The 18258-nt window shown below is 42.2% G+C and overlaps 1 protein-coding gene across 1 annotated transcript in view; it reads right to left on the bottom strand.

The window, feature by feature from the left end:
- Positions 1-18258, bottom strand: part of ADAMTS3 (ADAM metallopeptidase with thrombospondin type 1 motif 3) — a 189315-nt gene that overhangs the window by 106897 nt on the left and 64160 nt on the right. The gene's annotated exons all lie outside the window — the stretch shown is intronic.

Below are 18258 nucleotides of genomic sequence, written 5' to 3'. Positions count from 1 at the left end.
GGCTGTTCATATTTTTCACAAAGTATTTTCATATACATTGACATATAAGAACTGGACCGACATAATCAGCTTACCAGACTACTGCCTCTATATGTGCATAATGTCCAGTTTTTGCACCCTAAAAGGATACAGGCTTGATAATATTGGGGAGGAGCATGTTTAAACCATTTTTAATGTAAATAATTTTTTCATAGGAATGCAACCATAAATATTCTGCTGCAATAGAGCATAAGTATGTGTGAGCATGAGTATGAATTACATTTGGACTCTATACTGTGCTATACTGAACCTATCAATTATGTTTATCCTTAAAGCAGTTTTAAAAAAAAAGTTTGCATAATGGTTATGTTTCTTTGTACAATCATAACTGTGATGGAACAGTTATGTTTGGGCTTCAGCTATATTATTCCCTGTTTCAGCTGCAGAGCTAGATGCATTTCTTTCACAAGCAAGGGGTGTCTCCCTTCTGCCAGTACTCTATGCAGTGACCTCACTTCCCTTACTTTCCACTATGTTTGCTTTTTTCTACGGAGCTCAGAAAGCGGATACAGAGGGATAAATAACACTTACAGAAAAGCAGAAAGTTCCTGAGATGGCCAGAGTCAGTGTAGAAGCAGTTGTTTTGTCAGGCTCACAATCTCAGCTAGCTCTAACACCCCCCACTTGCTCTCAGCCGTCTTCTAAGTCTCTGTTACCAGGGTCAAACTGTAACTTATGTGGAAGTGAGAACCCTAGTGGCCATAACGTTTCAGCTTTTTTTCAGGTGGATGCAGGAATATTTTTTTAATAAAGTGATTTCGCTAGTTACATCATTCTCTATTAAATGCAATGAAATTGTGTAACAGTACAGCGTCTCTTTAACAGCAGCCACTCATCCGAAGTATTACATATTTACTGTTCACTAAGAGGATCGGGAAAGCACTCAGCGCAGGTTGTTTTTCCTAGACAGCAGTCACAAACATCCCCAATATGTGACTAGATTTCCTTCTCTACTATCTAAGCACAGTCAGGGTCCAGGTTTGCCATAGGAATACTCACTTTTGCTGCCAAACCACATGTTTTGCCTTGTTCATTCTAAGTTTCTTTCAGGTAAAGTAGCACAAATGTATGACTAAGCCTTTGCTGAAATAATAAAGTCATCTGTTTCCATCATTTGCTCCATTTTACGGGTAGCACATTTCTCGAATGTTATGTAACGCGTCTAACTGTGGCTACTACAGCATGATGCTCTTCTATAGCAGTGCCAGGGCTAAAGAATTGAACCTTGCAGGCTTTATTCTGGAAGAAGTCATTGTTTCCCACTCTTGCTTCTGTTCCTATACAGCAATATTAGAATGGCAGAATGCCAGGGCATGCCAATACATTTCTTGCCATGTGTAAAGTAAATCTTTACCAGGAGTTGCCATGTTACCAGTTGGCTCACTCGAACTATTGTATGTAAAAGCCATTATTATTATTTTTGACCTTATTAGTACAACGTGTGGTTATAACTGTTCACACCAAAGGAAAAAATGATATTCTTTGTGCAACATATACCACTTGCATTACTCAATGCCAGGTGAAGAGAGGCTTTGGCATGCCTACTCCTAACTATAAAATTCCATGGTGCTTACGGAGACACTAGGACTAAAGTCTATCTATATCCATTTTCTACGCCGCTGAATGCAGACCATAATGTTATCACCACCTAAGGGTACTTTCACACTAGCGTTTTGTTTTCCGGTATTGAGTTCCGTCACAGGAGCTCAATACCGGAAAAAAACTGATCAGTTTTATCCTAATGCATTCTGAATGGAGAGCAATCCGTTCAGTATGCATCAGTTCAGTCTCTCTTACGGTATTTGGCAGGAGAAAATACCGCATCATTTGCCGGAATGCAGGATTCGGCATTCATTTTCATTGAATTGTATTAGTGACGGATCCGGTATTAAGTGTTCCGGCAAAATGGATCCGGCTTCTCTGCCAGCAAGTGTGAAAGTACCATGGATCTGTTTTCTCGGACACAAAAGAAAACGGATCCATCCCCTATTGACTTACAATGGTTTTAGAGAAGGATTCGTGTCGGCTATTTTAGATATAATACAACCGGATCCTTTCAGAAAGGATGCAGATGGTTGTATTATTATGACAGAAGCGTTTTTGCTGATCCATGATGGATCCAGAAAAAACGCTGGTGTGAAAGTAGCCTTATCTGAGTGTTTCAAACTGATAGTGGGGGTCCTGTACCCTAGAACCCTGCCAATCAGCACACTCCGGTGAGCACAGCGGCCTCTTCCTAAGCCAGGTTCATCGGTCACGCGGCCTGGGCACAGCTGCAATACCAGTGTATGGGGCTGTCCTTGGTAAGCTGGAGTCAGATCTCCACTTATCAGATACTGTTGACCTATCTTGAGGATAGGTAATCAGTATTAAGCACTGGGAACCCGCCTTTAACTTGATATATTCACCTGTACATTTATAAGCTGCAGACTTCACGTCTAGTGACCCTTAATCAGCTCATGGCTCACAGGACGGCTGAACACATGCAGAGAACTCCATGTATCTATATTCTCAAACCAAAGTACTGGCAAAAACTGTACGAACCTAGCACCTGATCTGCGCTTGGACAACACTCACATCTGGAATATAAAAAACGTAAAAGAAGTGCTAGCTTCATGCACCAGATAAATTAAACAAGGCCGAATTTATTTAAAATCAACGTCTCCGTTATTTTTCCTAATCTTCCATTAATTTTACACAGACAGTTCATCAGTTTACCAGGCCCAGTATATGTACTTAGAAAACCGCAAAGGTTTTCTTCGGTGCAACATACAAAAAATGTTTCTAAAACAGGCCACGCACCTAATAATTTGCCCCAGTGCAACCAGCACTCCCCTATGGGGTGCTGATCATCAAAGAGGGCCACAAGACTATTCTAGTATATAATTGTATTCCACATTCTGGAGCATCCATTCTTACAGCTCTATTACTCCTACTAGAAGATTATGACTAAAAGTACAATTGGGTTTTACCAGTTGTCACTGCACAGTCCGACACGGTCCAATCAGTGCTGCCAGTGTCAGTGACACAGCCCCAGCTAATAACATTCCAATGCAAATTCTTTAATGAAATAATTTTGGCAATAACTGAGTAATGGAACAATAGAGTTACATGAAAAGATGCTCCAGAATGTCAGGAGAGGGCACTTATTTTCCAAGAAATCCTCAAGTATCCGAATAATTCATCCTAAGGAATGTATTATACGTACAGCCGATTAAAGGGGTTGTCTCCCAACATTAACCTCTATCCATGTGCCCTATTGGGGCACTGTAGGAAAATGTAAGCCTAGACACAGTTTCCGCTGGCAATAACAGCTGATTCCCCAGGGTGAGAGAAGATGGGAACGTGCCAGAAGCACCCACTTCTTTTTAAAAGGGGGCTGACTACGTGTCCATTATAGTGACCGAAGAAATTTTCATTGGTTGAAAATCTATTATTTAGCTATATACAGTATATGTAATAATACGTAACATAATATTTGACCTGGCTTTGCAGTTATATAAATATAATGTAATTGTAAAAACTGAAAAATATATGCCAACATAGTTGTCAGGAGAGATGGCAGGTCCTCTTGGGAATGAACAGCACCCCTTGGGGCAAATTGTTAGGTACGTGGCCTGTTTTAGAAACATTTTCTGTATGTTGCACCGAATAAAACCTTTGCGGTTTTCTAAGTACATATACTGGGCCTGGTAAACTGATGAACTGTCTGTGCAAACTGATGGGGGATTAAGAAAAATAATGGAGATGTTGATTTTAAATCAATTCTACCTTGTTTAACTTCTATGGTGCATGAAGCTAGCACTTCTTTTACATTTTTTATATTCCAGATGTGAGTGTTGTCAAAGCACAGATGAGTTGCTAGGTTCGTACAATTTTTGCAGGTACTTTGGTTTGAGAATATAGAAAAGGTTTGGGATACATGGAGTTCTCCGCTTGTGTTCAGCCTTACTGATAGCTAATTAAAGGTCACTGTACCTGAAATCTACAGCTTATAAATGTACAAGTCAATATCAAGTTAAAGGGGTGTTGCAAGTATTTAATCCTCAAGATAGATCATCAGTATCTGCTCAGTGGGGGTCCGACACCCAGCAATCCGCCTCTTGGCCTACCAAGCACAGCACCATGCATTGGCAATGCAGTAGGTCCCCAGGCCATGTGACTGATGAACATGGCATAACATGGCCAGTGGCGTCACATTCATTGGTCACGTGGCCTATGCAAAGCTCAGTCCCATTCAAGCCAAAGGGACTGAGTTGCAAGACCAAGAAAAGCCACTATCCAATGGAAGATGCTGTGTTTGGAAAGCTACAAGGAGGCTGCGGCACAGCTGATCAGCAGAGGTGCCAAGTGTCGGCCGTCTGCCAATCAGACACTGGTAACCTATCCTGAAGATAGGTCATCGGTATTAAACATTTGGACATACTAAAAATAAGTATAGCAGATTTTGGGCTTGAATGAAGTGACTTTGCTCAATGACACAATGCCAAGTGTTAACTACAAGGCTTTTGGTTGAAATGTGAAGAACTGCATCTGTGGCAGATACTAGGCCACCTAGAAATATGGATACTCATTTGTGACAAACTCTGTAAATAAAGCTTTGTTCACATTTTCGTTGGGCATTCCATATTTTGATACCGTCACGTGAACAGCAAAACGGAATGCAAGCCATAGGCGGATCTGTCACATGACTGACACCAATGGCGCTCAATGAGGTTGAGATCCATTGTCTTTCCATCATGGTGTCTGTAATTTTACCTGCACATAACAGGATAGTTATAGTTATTTTTCGATGGAATCTGCAATGGAGCCTCCAACGCAGATGTGGTTGAAGCCTACCTAGCACAGATGTAAATTAACCATTCGGCTAACATCCAACTTCTACAAAACAGAGAAGATGGTTGATAGTTTTAAGGACAAAATATTGGTTTTGTTGATGTCATTGGTTTTGCATAACTTGTGATTGTGAGTGAGGTCTCTAGAAGATGTACGAAGATGTGTACCGCAAATCATTATTACTTCCAGTTATACGTTAGGCTATTTTTTATAATGCAGTCAGAAATTCAGGATGTATCTACCTCTTATGTCTGAGAAGACTGGAAATGTTTTCAGGAATTTTCCTCTCATCCACTCCTAATTCGCTCACTTTTCAGAACTCCCTCCTTTTTTTTCTTGGACAATTGCAGGTGGTTGACAGAGCCTTAGCCTGCCATTACTTAAATAGAAGCCCCACTGAAAAGGATCAAGAGCTCTGTGTTTCATCAATTTAATATCCCTGCATTAACGCCAGCCAAGCAGACACAGAGCCGATGCCAAGAGAAACATATGGGACTCAGCTGAAGGGGGGCCAGTTTTTAGAGACAGCTCTGTAGTCTAAACTTCTTAAGGAGTCGGTATAAGCGTGCTTTCATTCAAAAGGTGCTGCTTCGTCTAAAAACACAGATTCAGCTCAAACACTGCTACCTTTCACTCTCCCTGTTAGCTTAAGGTGTATTTAGTTCAATGGTTGTATGATGCCTGCGTCACAGATACCTGCTGCTTGTATTTTTTTCTTTTCGACTTTTTTCTAACCTTGCAAGAAAAAAAATATAGAGAACACAAAAATAAAACGTGAAAAATGACACTTAATTGCTATATTAACACCCTTAAAGGGGTTGACTACTTTAGACAACCCTTTTGCATATTCCTTATGCTTATTGCAGCTCCCACCATGATAACTAGCAGAAAACACTCCTCCAGCTCCTCCAGCTACTTTTGTAATTGTGTCCAAGTTGGACACCACCTATAGCATACACTGATCAGCCATGATATTAAAACAGGTGAACAACATTGATCATCTCACAAAAAAAATGCCTTTCTCAAACAGTGATAAATCAGCCAGAAGGAGAACAATCAGATCTTGAAGTTGCGTTGGAAGCAAAAAACAATTGGCAAACATACATATCTGAGTGACTTTGACAAGTGCTAAATTGTGAAGGCAAGATGACTGGGTCAGAATGTCTCCCAAAATGGTAGCTCTTGTGGTTTTTTTTCTCTATGCGGTGGTTAGTACTGTACTTTACCTACAGAATGTGGTTCAAGAAAAGACAGAATCATGGGTGCCTAAAGGTTCCTTCATACAGGCCAATGATAATTCCACTGTTTAAAGGTGCCAATGATCACCCATTTAATGGACAAACGCTAGTTCATCATTTATGTGGCCCAAAAATCATTTCTGGGCGGCAGATCATGTGTAAACAGGGATCTGCTTCCCAGAAACAATGATTCTGTATGGAAGCAAGAGATTGCTTGTCTCCACACAGAAGTAACGATTGCTGCATGAAAATGCAGCTCTCATCTCCTTGAATGAGCAGGCAGTAATCAGAAGCAAACAGCTCATTGCTGGTAATAGTCTGCTCAGCTGTCCAGAGTATAGGGGCCTTAAAACCACTGATGCATGTGGGGAGAGAAGGCTAGCCTGTCTGTTCAAGTCCCACAGAAAAGCCATTGTAGCATAAATTACAGTTAAAGGGGTTGTCCAGGTTCAGAGCTGACCTGCACATATACCCATTTTCACTCAAGCAGTCCATCTGACATGAGCATCCGAGCATTTCATGGTCTTTTCTGGAGATCCAGTGACGAATCGGATGGGGGGAGGCTTCCATGTAGCAGTGAGCCCGGTGACATCACAGCACTAATGGGCGGGCTTTAGCGCTGCCCTAGCCTGTAAAACGGCTAGGGTAGCACAAAAGCTCGGCCACCAGTGCCGGTGACATCACCAGGAACGCTGCTAAGTGGAAGCCTCCACCTAGCAGTGTAAAAAGTATAAACAAACAGCCCTTGACCTGCATGATACAGCTCAGGGCAAGGGAGAGCATATCAGAGGGACTGCCTGGGAGAAAACGGGGATATGTCCGGGTTCAGCTCTGAACCCGGACAACCCCTTTAACTATGATAGAAAGCTATCATCACAGCTTGCTGTGTATTGAACTGTATAGATGCAGACCAGCCTTGCTGATCCCTGATTACTACTGAAAGTGCCTACAGTGAGCACATGAGAATCAGATCTGGACCATCAACAATAAAAGAAGGTAGCCTGGTCTGAAAGTAATATTTTTAGTGTGTATGTATCACTTATCTAAAACAAGATGCATAATGAGAAGAAGTCCATTCAACCAGGGCAGTGTGAGGTCTGGGCAAGGTTCTGCAGAGAAACCATAGGTTCTGGCATAACATGTTCCATCTACTTAAATATTGCTTCAGGCCAGGAAGACCTCTTCACTGCAATGGCATTCTCTAAGAGGCACCTGTAGGATATAGCACATTGACACACTGCAAAAGCTGTTCAGGACTGTTTTGATGGACATGAAAAAGAGTTCAAAGTGTTGACTTGGCCTCCAAACTTGATGGTTTTTGTGACTGCACTTGGGGACACTTTCAAAGTTTTCCCAATTTTTCGGACTGACTGACCTTCATTTCTTAAAGTAATGATGGCCACTCGTTGTTCTTTACTTAGCTGCTTTTTTCTTGCCATAATACAAATTCTAACAGTCTATTCAGTAGGACTATCAGCTGTGTATCCATCTGACTTCTCCACAACGCAGCTGATGGTCCCAACCCCATTTATAAGGCAAGAAATCCCACTTATTAAACCTGACAGGGCACACCTGTGAAGTGAAAAAAACATTTCAGGTGACTACCTCTTGAAGCTCATCAAGAGAATGGCAAGAGTGTGCAAAGCAGTAATCAAAGCAAAAGGTGGCTACTTTGAAGAACCTAGAATATTACATTTTTTCAGTTGTTTCACACTTTTTTGTTATGTATATAATTCCACATGTGTTAATTCATAGTTTTGATGCCTTCAGTGTGAATCTACAATTTTCATAGTCATGAAAATAAAGAAAACTCTTTGAATGAGAAGGTGTGTCCAAACTTTTGGTCTGTACTGTATATACACAGTATTTTTCGGCCTATAAGATGCCCAAAGTGGGGCAAATATTTCAGTGTGTCTTGTGGGGTGAATAGTATTGAGCACTTCCATTATGGAAGCGCTCATTAGTACAGCAGGACCAGGGAGCGGTGAATGCTCACCACTTCCTGACCTTCGTCGGCCGCATGCTGTGCTGGGACCTGCACGCAGTGTGAGGATGTCGGTGCTCACTGTGAACTCACGCTGTGCAATGTCAGGTCACAGCATACAGTGGCAAGAAGAGCAGGAGTCTCAGATCTGAGGTCTGATTAACATGGGGGTCCAATCTGAGGTATGTTTGGGGGTCTTATCGACATTGGGGGTCTGATCTCAGATATGATTGGGGGTTTTATAAACAATGGGGGTCATCTGAGTTCTGATTGGGGTCATATAAACATTGGGGGTCTGATCTGAGGTCTGATTGGTGGTCTTATTAACATTGGGGGGGGGTGATGTCAGGTCTGATTGGGGGTCTTCTAAACATTGGGGTGTGATCTGAGGTCTGATTGGGGGTCTTATTAACATTGAAGGTCTGATCTGAGGTCTGTCTCGGGGGTCTTAGTAACATTGGGAGTCTGATCTGAGGTTGGATTGGGGGTCTTATTAACACTGGGGGTATGATTGGGGCTCTGAGCTGAGGTCTGATTAACATTAGGGGTCTGATTGGGGCTCTGAGCTAAGGTCTTATTAACATTGGGAGTCTGATCTGAGGTTGGATTGGGGGTCTTATTAACACTGGGGGTATGATTGGGGCTCTGAGCTAAGGTCTTATTAACATTGGGAGTCTGAGCTGAGTTCTGATGAAAATATATTTTTTTTTTCCTCATCTAAAACCTAGGTGCGTCTTATGGGCAGGTGCGTCTTATAAGGCGAAAATGATGATATATATCAATTATAGCAAATTCATTTGTTTTATCAGCAGAACTTCTTAACAAGGGGTATCCTAGCAGGTGATGAATTGCCCACCTTTTGCAAGACAAGGCTCGACATTTAGGCCGGCCCTGAAAATGTTACTGCCTGAACAGCTGCTCCAATTAGCTGACCAAGGGCAGAAGCTCTGCTTTATCCTCGGAGCAGCAACTGCGCAGCTGCTGCAACCCGCTGTCTTTGCTTGGCTAATTGGAGTAGTGGCACAGGCAGGAAGCCATGCATCATTTGTTACTGTAACATAAATGGTTTTCAGCTAGCATCATTAATATTTATGTTGCTCTCTTATACTTCCATGTGACCTCCTCCAGTCAGAGTCTTAAATAAGTCAACTATAAAGATAAAAGTCAGATGGCCATCAGGACTTACTGGGTAAGCTAGTTTGCTAGTAGTCTCTTTTCTTAGAATAAAGCAGTGGTAATGCACATACTCTGTGTCCATTCTCTGGGTACATTAGACAGTCTATGTGAATATTTAATAAAGGCTTTACAATTTATCACCAGATTGGCTGTGTTCTTGCACCTGCCAGCTATCACCCTAGAGCTAGAACATTGGCCATTTTGTAAAGATTACATTTTGGACCATCTTTTTTTGCAGGAAACAATACTGTAGTCTAGCAAACTTTGACTTTTGGACCCTAATATGCATACATATATTTCCTCTTAAAAAGTTATTAAACAAAACAAAATACATGTAAAAGCCTTCAGTATAATGAAAATGTTTCATCATCTTCAATGCAAATCTGCATACCAAAAAGTAATTAATATTAACTGCAATGACACCTACATTTTCTCTAGATGTTCCTATAGGGTTATTTTCACTAGTACACAATGAAGTCATTGCAGAAATTCCACTACCAGGTTTCTGACAACAGATACAAAACAAAGTGAAGATCTACCAGACACTGATATAGGAAGAAGAAGGCCATTAGGTCAAAAAAGGCTCACTGTAGCACAAAAGGGAAGACAATGACAGAGGTCAGGGCAGTCAGAGTTCAGGGATAGTTAGGATCAAGTCAGGTCAAATGCCAAAACCATAAAATAATTTGCCTCTCCCAGCCTACTGACCATTTTATTTATCTCTAGCTACATACAGTAGTTAGCAGGTAAGTAGAAGAGTGCTATATTACTAGCCACCTCTACAAACAGGAATTGTAATTATGCTATTTATTTCTTATTAAGTAGATCATCTTCTACCATGGAATGCTCAAGGATGTTTCCTGGGTTGTCTTATAGGTACTTAGGCTTAATTCATATGTGTTTCACGGACGTGTGCTGATTCATGTTCTCCACAGACAGCACACATACCCATTCATTTAAATGTGTGTATTCACACATCTGTGTTTTAGCATGGTCTGAGGGTAAGTGATTTTTGTCCTTTGCCCATGTTTACAGATGCATCACGCCCATTATAGTCTATGGGTCTGCGAAAAACATGGACCTAATACTGATGCCACCCGTGTTTCACAGACCATTTATAGGAGATGCTTTCAACATTAATTTTAGGCTGTGTGCGGACACAAGCATCAAACACGGACACACGGATTCTTCACGAAAATCTTTACAGATGAAACACTGACCATCTTATAAGATTGAAGCCTCAGATTGAAGAAGACACATATCTATCAAGTTCAACATCTCTCAAAAGCATCACATAACTACATTTCTAGCTAGTCCTTCACCTACGCCTTGTTTCAGTCTGTAACCACTGTTAGCATGTACACATCTAAGGGTGGGTTTACATGTTTAGTTTCGTTTTTGCATGTTTTGAAACCAGGGATGGAAGGCTGAGTCGTATATTCTTTTTTAATCCGGTCTCGGTGTTGACCTCAAAAACTGCATCAAAAACCCTGAATGTGTAAGTCCAGCCTTACAACTGTAGGAGAAGGTAAGTGAGGTTGTTAAAAGCACATATTTAGGGAAATAAATACCACTTGGCACTGACCTTTGAGTGGCCAGACTATGTGTTAAAAAAAGCCATGGTCACAACTTCAAGACAATGTGCCTAGTCCCTAAATTAGACGAGTATATCTATTTCTAGTTCCTGCAAAGACAAGTTCTTGCCAAGTTCTTTTTCCAGCCAAATAATAGTAATGATCATAGAAAGTGTCCAATTAGATTAGTTCTTGGTGCAGAGCAGAAAATACCATAATACAAACCTTATAAAATTGAACACAGAGTCAAGGTGATCATACACTTCCAATAGCTGTCTGCCCAACAAGTTGTAGGACTGTTCAGCCAACAGCTATCTTTCCTGAACCCCCTAAACACTAAAATACAAACTGGGCTTGGTCGAGTTTGTATGTGTTTTTTATGAGGATGGAGAAGAAAGTAGATACCAGACACCACTGGAAGTAGCTTACCTACCAAAAGGATAAAAAGGATCAGGCATTGAAATTCAACACACCCTCAATGCTTATCTCCCACATGATCACCTGTTGGGGGGAGAGTCAGACGCTCCCCATACATGTTAAATGGGTGTTCCCAATGGATGTCGCATAGTGGCATCCGTTACCATACAGTTCCATCGTAAAAAGAAACATATCCATTAACGTATATGTTTTTTGCTGGATGTTAAAATATGGAGAAGCATAGTGTATAATGCTTCAGCATCCTTTTTCCCCCAACATATATTTTAAACATAAGGCAAAATGTGATGTGAACCTAGCCTTAGATTGTTACACCCATACAAGCTATTAAACATTGATATTGCCTTAACACATTTTAGTCCAAAGCATTTGACACTGTACCACATAAAAGGTTAGTATATAAAATGAGAATGCTCGGACTGGGAGAAAACGTCTGTAAGTGGGTAAGTAACTGGCTCAGTGATAGAAAACAGAGGGTGGTTATTAACGGTACACACTCAGATTGGGTCACTGTCACTAGTGGAGTACCTCAGGGGTCAGTATTGGGCCCTATTCTCTTCAATATATTTATTAATGATCTTGTAGAAGGCTTGCATAGTAAAATATACATTATTTTTGCAGATTACACTAAACTGTGTAAAGTAATTAAAACTGAATAGGACACTATACTACTACAGGTGGATCTGGATAGATTGGAGGCTTGGGAAGATAAGTGGCAGATGAGGTTTAACACTGACAAATGTAAAGTTATGCACATGGGAAGGAATAATGCAAGTCACTCGTACTTATTAAATGGTAAAACGCTGGGTAACACTAACATGGAAAAGGACTCTTAATAAAAGGAATTTTAATAAACAGCAAACTAAGCAGTACAAACCAGTGTCAGGTAGCTGCTGCCGAGGCCAATAAGATGATGGGTTGCATCAGAAGGGGCATAGATGCCCGTGATAAGAACATAGTCCTACCACTTTACAAGTCACTAGTCAGACCACACATGGAGTACTGTGTACAGTTCTGGGCTCCTGTAAACAAGGCAGACATAGCAGAGCTGGAGAAGGTCCAGAGGAGGGCAACTAAAGTAATAACTGGAATGGGGCAACTACAGTACCCTGAAAGATTATCAAAATTAGGGTTATTCACTTTAGAAAAAAGACGACTGAGGGGAGATCTAATTAATATGTATAAATATATCAGGGGTCAGTACAGACATCTATCCCATCATCTATTCATTCCCAGGACTGTGACTGTGACGAGGGGACATCCTCTGCGTCTGGAGGAAAGAAGGTTTGTACACAAACATAGAAGAGGATTCTTTACGGTAAGAGCAGTGAGACTATGGAACTCTCTGCCTGAGGAGGTGGCGATGGTGAGTACAATAAAGAAATTCAAGAGGGGCCTGGATGTATTTCTGGAGTGTAATAATATTACAGGCTATAGCTACTAGAGAGGGGTCGTTGATCCAGGGAGTTATTCTGATGGCCTGATTGGAGTCGGGAAGGAATTTTTTCCCCCTTAAGTGGGGAAAATTGGCTTCTACCTCACAGTGTGGTTTCTTTTGCCTACCTCTGCAGGATAACAGGCCGAACTGGATGGACAAATGCCTTATATACTATGTTACTATTTAGCAAAACATAAGCAGAAAGTGCTGAAAATGTTATTACATACAATTATAGGGAGATAAAAAAGTAGGCTGATTGCATTTACTCTCTGCCACTAATCAATCTGACAGTGGTAAAAGAGAAAATTCTACCTAGGCTACTTTCACATCTGGTAGTCTGTTCCAACAGAGTAGCAAGCTATCAGATTTACCGGATCCGTCAGGTTTCCAGAATGAATGTCCGCTTTCTGCCAGAAAAATACCATTGCAGCCAGTGTTTTTTTCCAACAGAAAGCCAGCATTCTTGCCGGACAATCTAAGCCAGATACGGCAATTCCAGTACTCTGCTCCATGACCAGAACAGAGTACCATAATGTTAAAATGCATATGTCACCTTGGATATCCTGGTTTTGCTACTATTTTGATGGGGTTTTGTTTTGATTTTGATAGGTTTTTGAGTGTTTTTGTCCTCATTTAAAAACAACACTGCAAAATGTATCAAAACTGCAACAAAACCTTGTGTGTATACAGCCTAAAACACTACACATATCACTACATCTAAAGCAAAGTGGTTAAAAAAATAAATCCATTTGAAAACTGTAAAATAACCCATTCTAAGGCCCTGCAACTTACAGAAAGACAAATTGTTTGCAAATAAAGAAGAATTGGAATAATGGTGGTGACCCTCCTAGGAATGGTTGACCTGCCAACACAGGAAGTCACAAATTATTCCAGAAGAACATCCAAAGAAGTGCAGGACTCTTCAACCTCAGAGAAATTGTATACAAATCTACAATAAGATTCAGTGGAAGTAGCAAAGGGAAAATCACTGCAAAACAACATACAAAAGTGCAGGACACACGTTTATGGCAGATTAATTAAAACACAAAAAAAAATACGAAAAGTAGTTTTGACTTATACTACATAAATGCATGTGGGAGGTTTGTCTTGCATTTACAAAATATACCTGGATGATCAAAGGATTATAGACAAATTATACAAGTTATGAAACAAATATAGAATTCCATAAAACAACAAACTGACATTAAAATATAGTGGTGGCGGTGTTATGACACCATGTTGTTTTGTAATTAAGAGGTGGGTTGATGCTCACAAATAATGCACATGAAACACACACACATCGCACGCACTTTTGCGCAGCAGAAATATAAGGCCGCATTCAGACCTGAGCGTACTGACCTGAGCGCTGTGTATGTGCGATTCTCTGGCGTCTCACATACGTGGCTCCGGTAGTATGCGAACGCCCATTGTTGTGCGTTCCCAGAAGTCTATAAATGGGAACGCGCGACAAGACGCCCCAAAGAAGCTCCTGAACTTCTTGGGGCGTCGGGCGTTTTACAGCGCGATCGTACGCGCTGTAAAACGCCCAGGTGAGAACCATGCCGATAGGGAAGCATTGGTATCTCCTTGTTGAGCGTTTTACAGCGCGTAGGAACACGCTGTAAAACGCTCAGGTCTGAACCCAGCCTTAGGCTATTGACCTGACCCCCTCCTTGCCAACTGTGGGTGCATGCTCAGCAAATCACAGGTCAGAGAATCCTGTTCACTGAAGCCTGTTTTTACCAGGGACAGTTTGTCCCTTGCTTGTTGTCAATGATTTGTCCCTGCAACTATTAGTATGGTAGCCCCCAAGTGCGCGTTGCTGTAGAAATCAATGAGGAAAAGTGTGTTCGACATAGGAACATCTCCCTTCTGTATGTTACTGCCCGCCATTAACGAAAGAAAAAAATCATGTTTCACTCTATGTATGACTCGTCATCTATCTGTAAGCTGATGCAATGCAATACTTGGGTCATAAAGTAAGAAAATCATTCAAAATAGAAAAGCAAGTCCACATTTAAATGATATGTAAATTTTTTTTTATAGTTATGGGTTGATCTACCATAGTCAAACTCCAAATATAAACATAATAGAGATGTTCTCTGAACAGAAAGAAAGAAAAGCACATCTGGTCAGGACGTCAGAAGAAGAGCTTGCGGTCAGTCGGGTGTTCACATGACCCCAGACAGGATTGTGGAATCAGTGAAGCGACAGAATGGTAAGTACTGCCATTTTCCTCCCATTTTTGGGGGTGAAAAGTGCGTCATATAGTCCGAAAAATACTGTATATACATGTATATTATATATACTGAACAAAAATATAAACACAGGACTTTCAGTTTTGCTCCCTTTTTGCATGAGCTGAACTCAAAGATCGGAATCGACTTGAGTGGGCAAATGCTCACATTCGATGGCGTCTGGCACGTTGGAGAGGCGTTCTGTTCACGGATGAGCACGGCCCCATATTGCAAGGATCTGTACACAATTCCTGGAAGCTGAAAACATCCCAGTTCTTGCATGGCCAGCATACTCACAGGACATGTCACCCATTGAGCATGTTTGGGATGCTCTGGATCGGCGTATACGACAGCGTATTGCAGTTCCTGCCAACTTCGCACAGCTATTGAAGAGGAGTGGACCAACATTCCACAGTCCACAATCAACAACCTGATCAACGCTATGCGACGAAGATGTGTTGCACTGCGTGAGGCAAATGGTGGCCACACCAGATACTGACTGGTTTTCTGACCCACACCCCAGTAAGGCAAAACTGTGCACATTTCAGAGTGGGCTTTTATTGTGGGCAGTCTAAGGCACCTTGATATGCCACACCTGTGAGTTGGGATGGATTATCTCGACAAAGGAGAAGCGCTCACTAACACAGATTTAGGGTCCATTCACACGTCCGTATGTGTTTTGCGGATCCGCAAAACTCGGACACATGTTTGTTCCGCATTTTGCGGACCACACATTGCCAGCACTCTCATAGAAAATGCCTTTTCTTGTCCGCAATTGTTGACAAGAATAAGACATGTTCTATTTTTTTGCGGACCCGGAATTGCAGACCCCCAAAAAGTGGATGCGGACAGCACATTCCGACCCCATTGAAAATGAATGGGTCCACACCTGTTCCGCAAAATTGCGGAACGGATGCGGACCCATTTTGCGGATGTGTGAATGGCCCCCTAGACAGATTTGTGAACAATATTTGAGAGTAATGGGTCTTTTGTGTACGTGTACGTAGAAAATGTTTCAGTTCTTTGAGTTCAGCTCATGCAAAACCAAAAGTGTTGTGTTTATATTTTTGTTCAGTGTATATATATATATATATATATATATATAATAATCCTTACAACGGTTTTTCAAGATTTTGATACTGATAGGTCAAATCTAGGATCCCCTAAAAGACACCCGCCAATCAGCTGTTTGAGAAGGCAGCGTCGCTCCTGTGAGCGCCACAGCCTTCTCAGTGCTTACCAAGTGCTTACCATGGACATCGCCATAGCAGCTGTGCTTGGTTTCACAGCTCAGAGAAGGATACGGTGCTGAGATCAACTCTAAGGCCGCTTATTTTTTATTTAACAAGCCCAATTTTTTTTTAAGGCACTCATTATAAGTAGAACTGGCTTAGTTCACCATAGCAACCAATTAGATTCACCTTTCAATTTTGACAGCTCCTTTGGAAAATGAAAGCTGGAATCTGATTGGTTGCTATGGACAACTAAGCCAGTTCTACTTTACACCAGTTTGATAAATGACCCCATTTGTCCTTCCCCCACTTTTCACAACTAGTAGCATGCGCACAACATTACCCACATACACTCTCAACAAGTTTGGGAGAGAGGCAGCGTTTAAGCCTCTGACTGACTGAAATGCCCAGAGAAAGGCCGGCAAGCTTTACGTGTCCCTACTACTCTGACTCCATAAAGGGCTGGGGAGCTCCTGAGGTCATGCCGGTCTGGATACAGGTGGCAATGGAGCTTCTGCTGCTCGCCATGTCTGTGTACTTCAGTGGCATCCACCTCAGTTTGCTTTCCCTAGACTCAATGAATCTGCAGGTGCTTCAGAATAGTGATTTCCCTGTGGAGAAGAAGCACGCCTGGAGAGTGCAGTCAGTCAGGCCCAGGGCTCCTACCTGCTGTGTACCCTGCTGCTGTGCAACTGCTCTGGCTGATGCCTCGCTGGCACATGGAGCCATAAAATGGCTCTGCTGCTGTGGACCAGCGGTGTCCTTTTGTGCAGGGAGGTGGTGCCCTACTTGGCCTGGCCATTGCTTCCAGCACCCTGTGTCTCACCAGCCTGATCATGGCTAACATCTTACTGGTGTCCTACCCTCTGAGACGCCTGCTAAACTGGGCTCCGTGCCAAGAGATCAGCACCATCTACACCCAAGAGAAGCTGCTGGAGATGCTGCAAGCAGCTGATCCCTGCAACCCTGCAATGACCTGGTGAAGAAGGAGCTGAATATCAACGAGGGCACCCCAGAGCTCTGAACCAAGGTGGAGGAGGACATGCTCACCCCACTGAGGGACTGCTTCATGCTGCGCTCCAACACCTTGCTCGACTTCAGCACCGTGTCTGAGACCCTATGCAGCATCCACACCCGCATCCCCGTCTACGAGGGCAATGACCTGGCCAACATAGTGGATATACTGTTCATCAAGGACCTGGTCTTTGTGGACCCGGAGGACTACACCCTGCTGCAGACCATCACCTGCTTCTACCGATTACTGTTGCACTGCATCATCAATGTCACCCGATTGGACACTGTGCTGGAGGTGTTCAGAAGGGTGAGGGCAGTGGGGTACAACCACAGAAAGATCCCCCAGAACATCTCCCATCCTGTCATGTGTCCACCTCCCATCCCCAGCTACAGCATGATCACTGTGTATTTTCTATATAATATGAGCTGTGTACTCAGAATAGAGCATCCTCGGTCTGCAGCTGCTCCTCGTCCAGCATCACTGGCATTTGCACCCATCATCTAGTATCCCCCGACACCAGTCTGAATTCTCTACAGTCAGTATCACTGACTCCTGAAACCTACTACATTATATACCTAGTGTTCCTAAGAATAAAAATACAAACTTGAATAGAGAATGCTGTTTTGGGGCCACAAGCACTCACAGATCATTAACCTTCAACTTTTACTCACATCTGAATAGATAAGGATGAGGATGCAAATACAGCGCCTGCTTCCAGATGATAGCCACTCTTTTCCTTCAGCCAACCCACTTAAAAAGGCCTTTCAGGTCCTCGGCTGTCCCTACTTCTACTGAAGAAAATGTTGTTCTTTTTAATATAAGATGATACACCTACTTGTAATACAAGGTAACCTATACTACAGTATATGGACAAAAGTAATTGGACATAACAACAGTCCTATGGGCCCCAGGGCAAATTTTGGTCTAGGCCCCCTCTAGACATACGGTAGTGCCCTAGGCAGTAATAACCACACCTAGAGTAAATGTACTCTCCTTTTGTGCCCCATACAGTCATAGTGCACCCCAAACAGTAAAAGTGCAAAGACTGCCCACA

Source organism: Bufo gargarizans, chromosome 1 (assembly GCF_014858855.1).
Source record: "Bufo gargarizans isolate SCDJY-AF-19 chromosome 1, ASM1485885v1, whole genome shotgun sequence".
Lineage (NCBI taxonomy): Eukaryota > Metazoa > Chordata > Amphibia > Anura > Bufonidae > Bufo > Bufo gargarizans.
The sequence above is the reverse complement of the archived record's forward strand: the minus strand, read 5'-3'. Positions and strand labels throughout refer to the sequence as shown.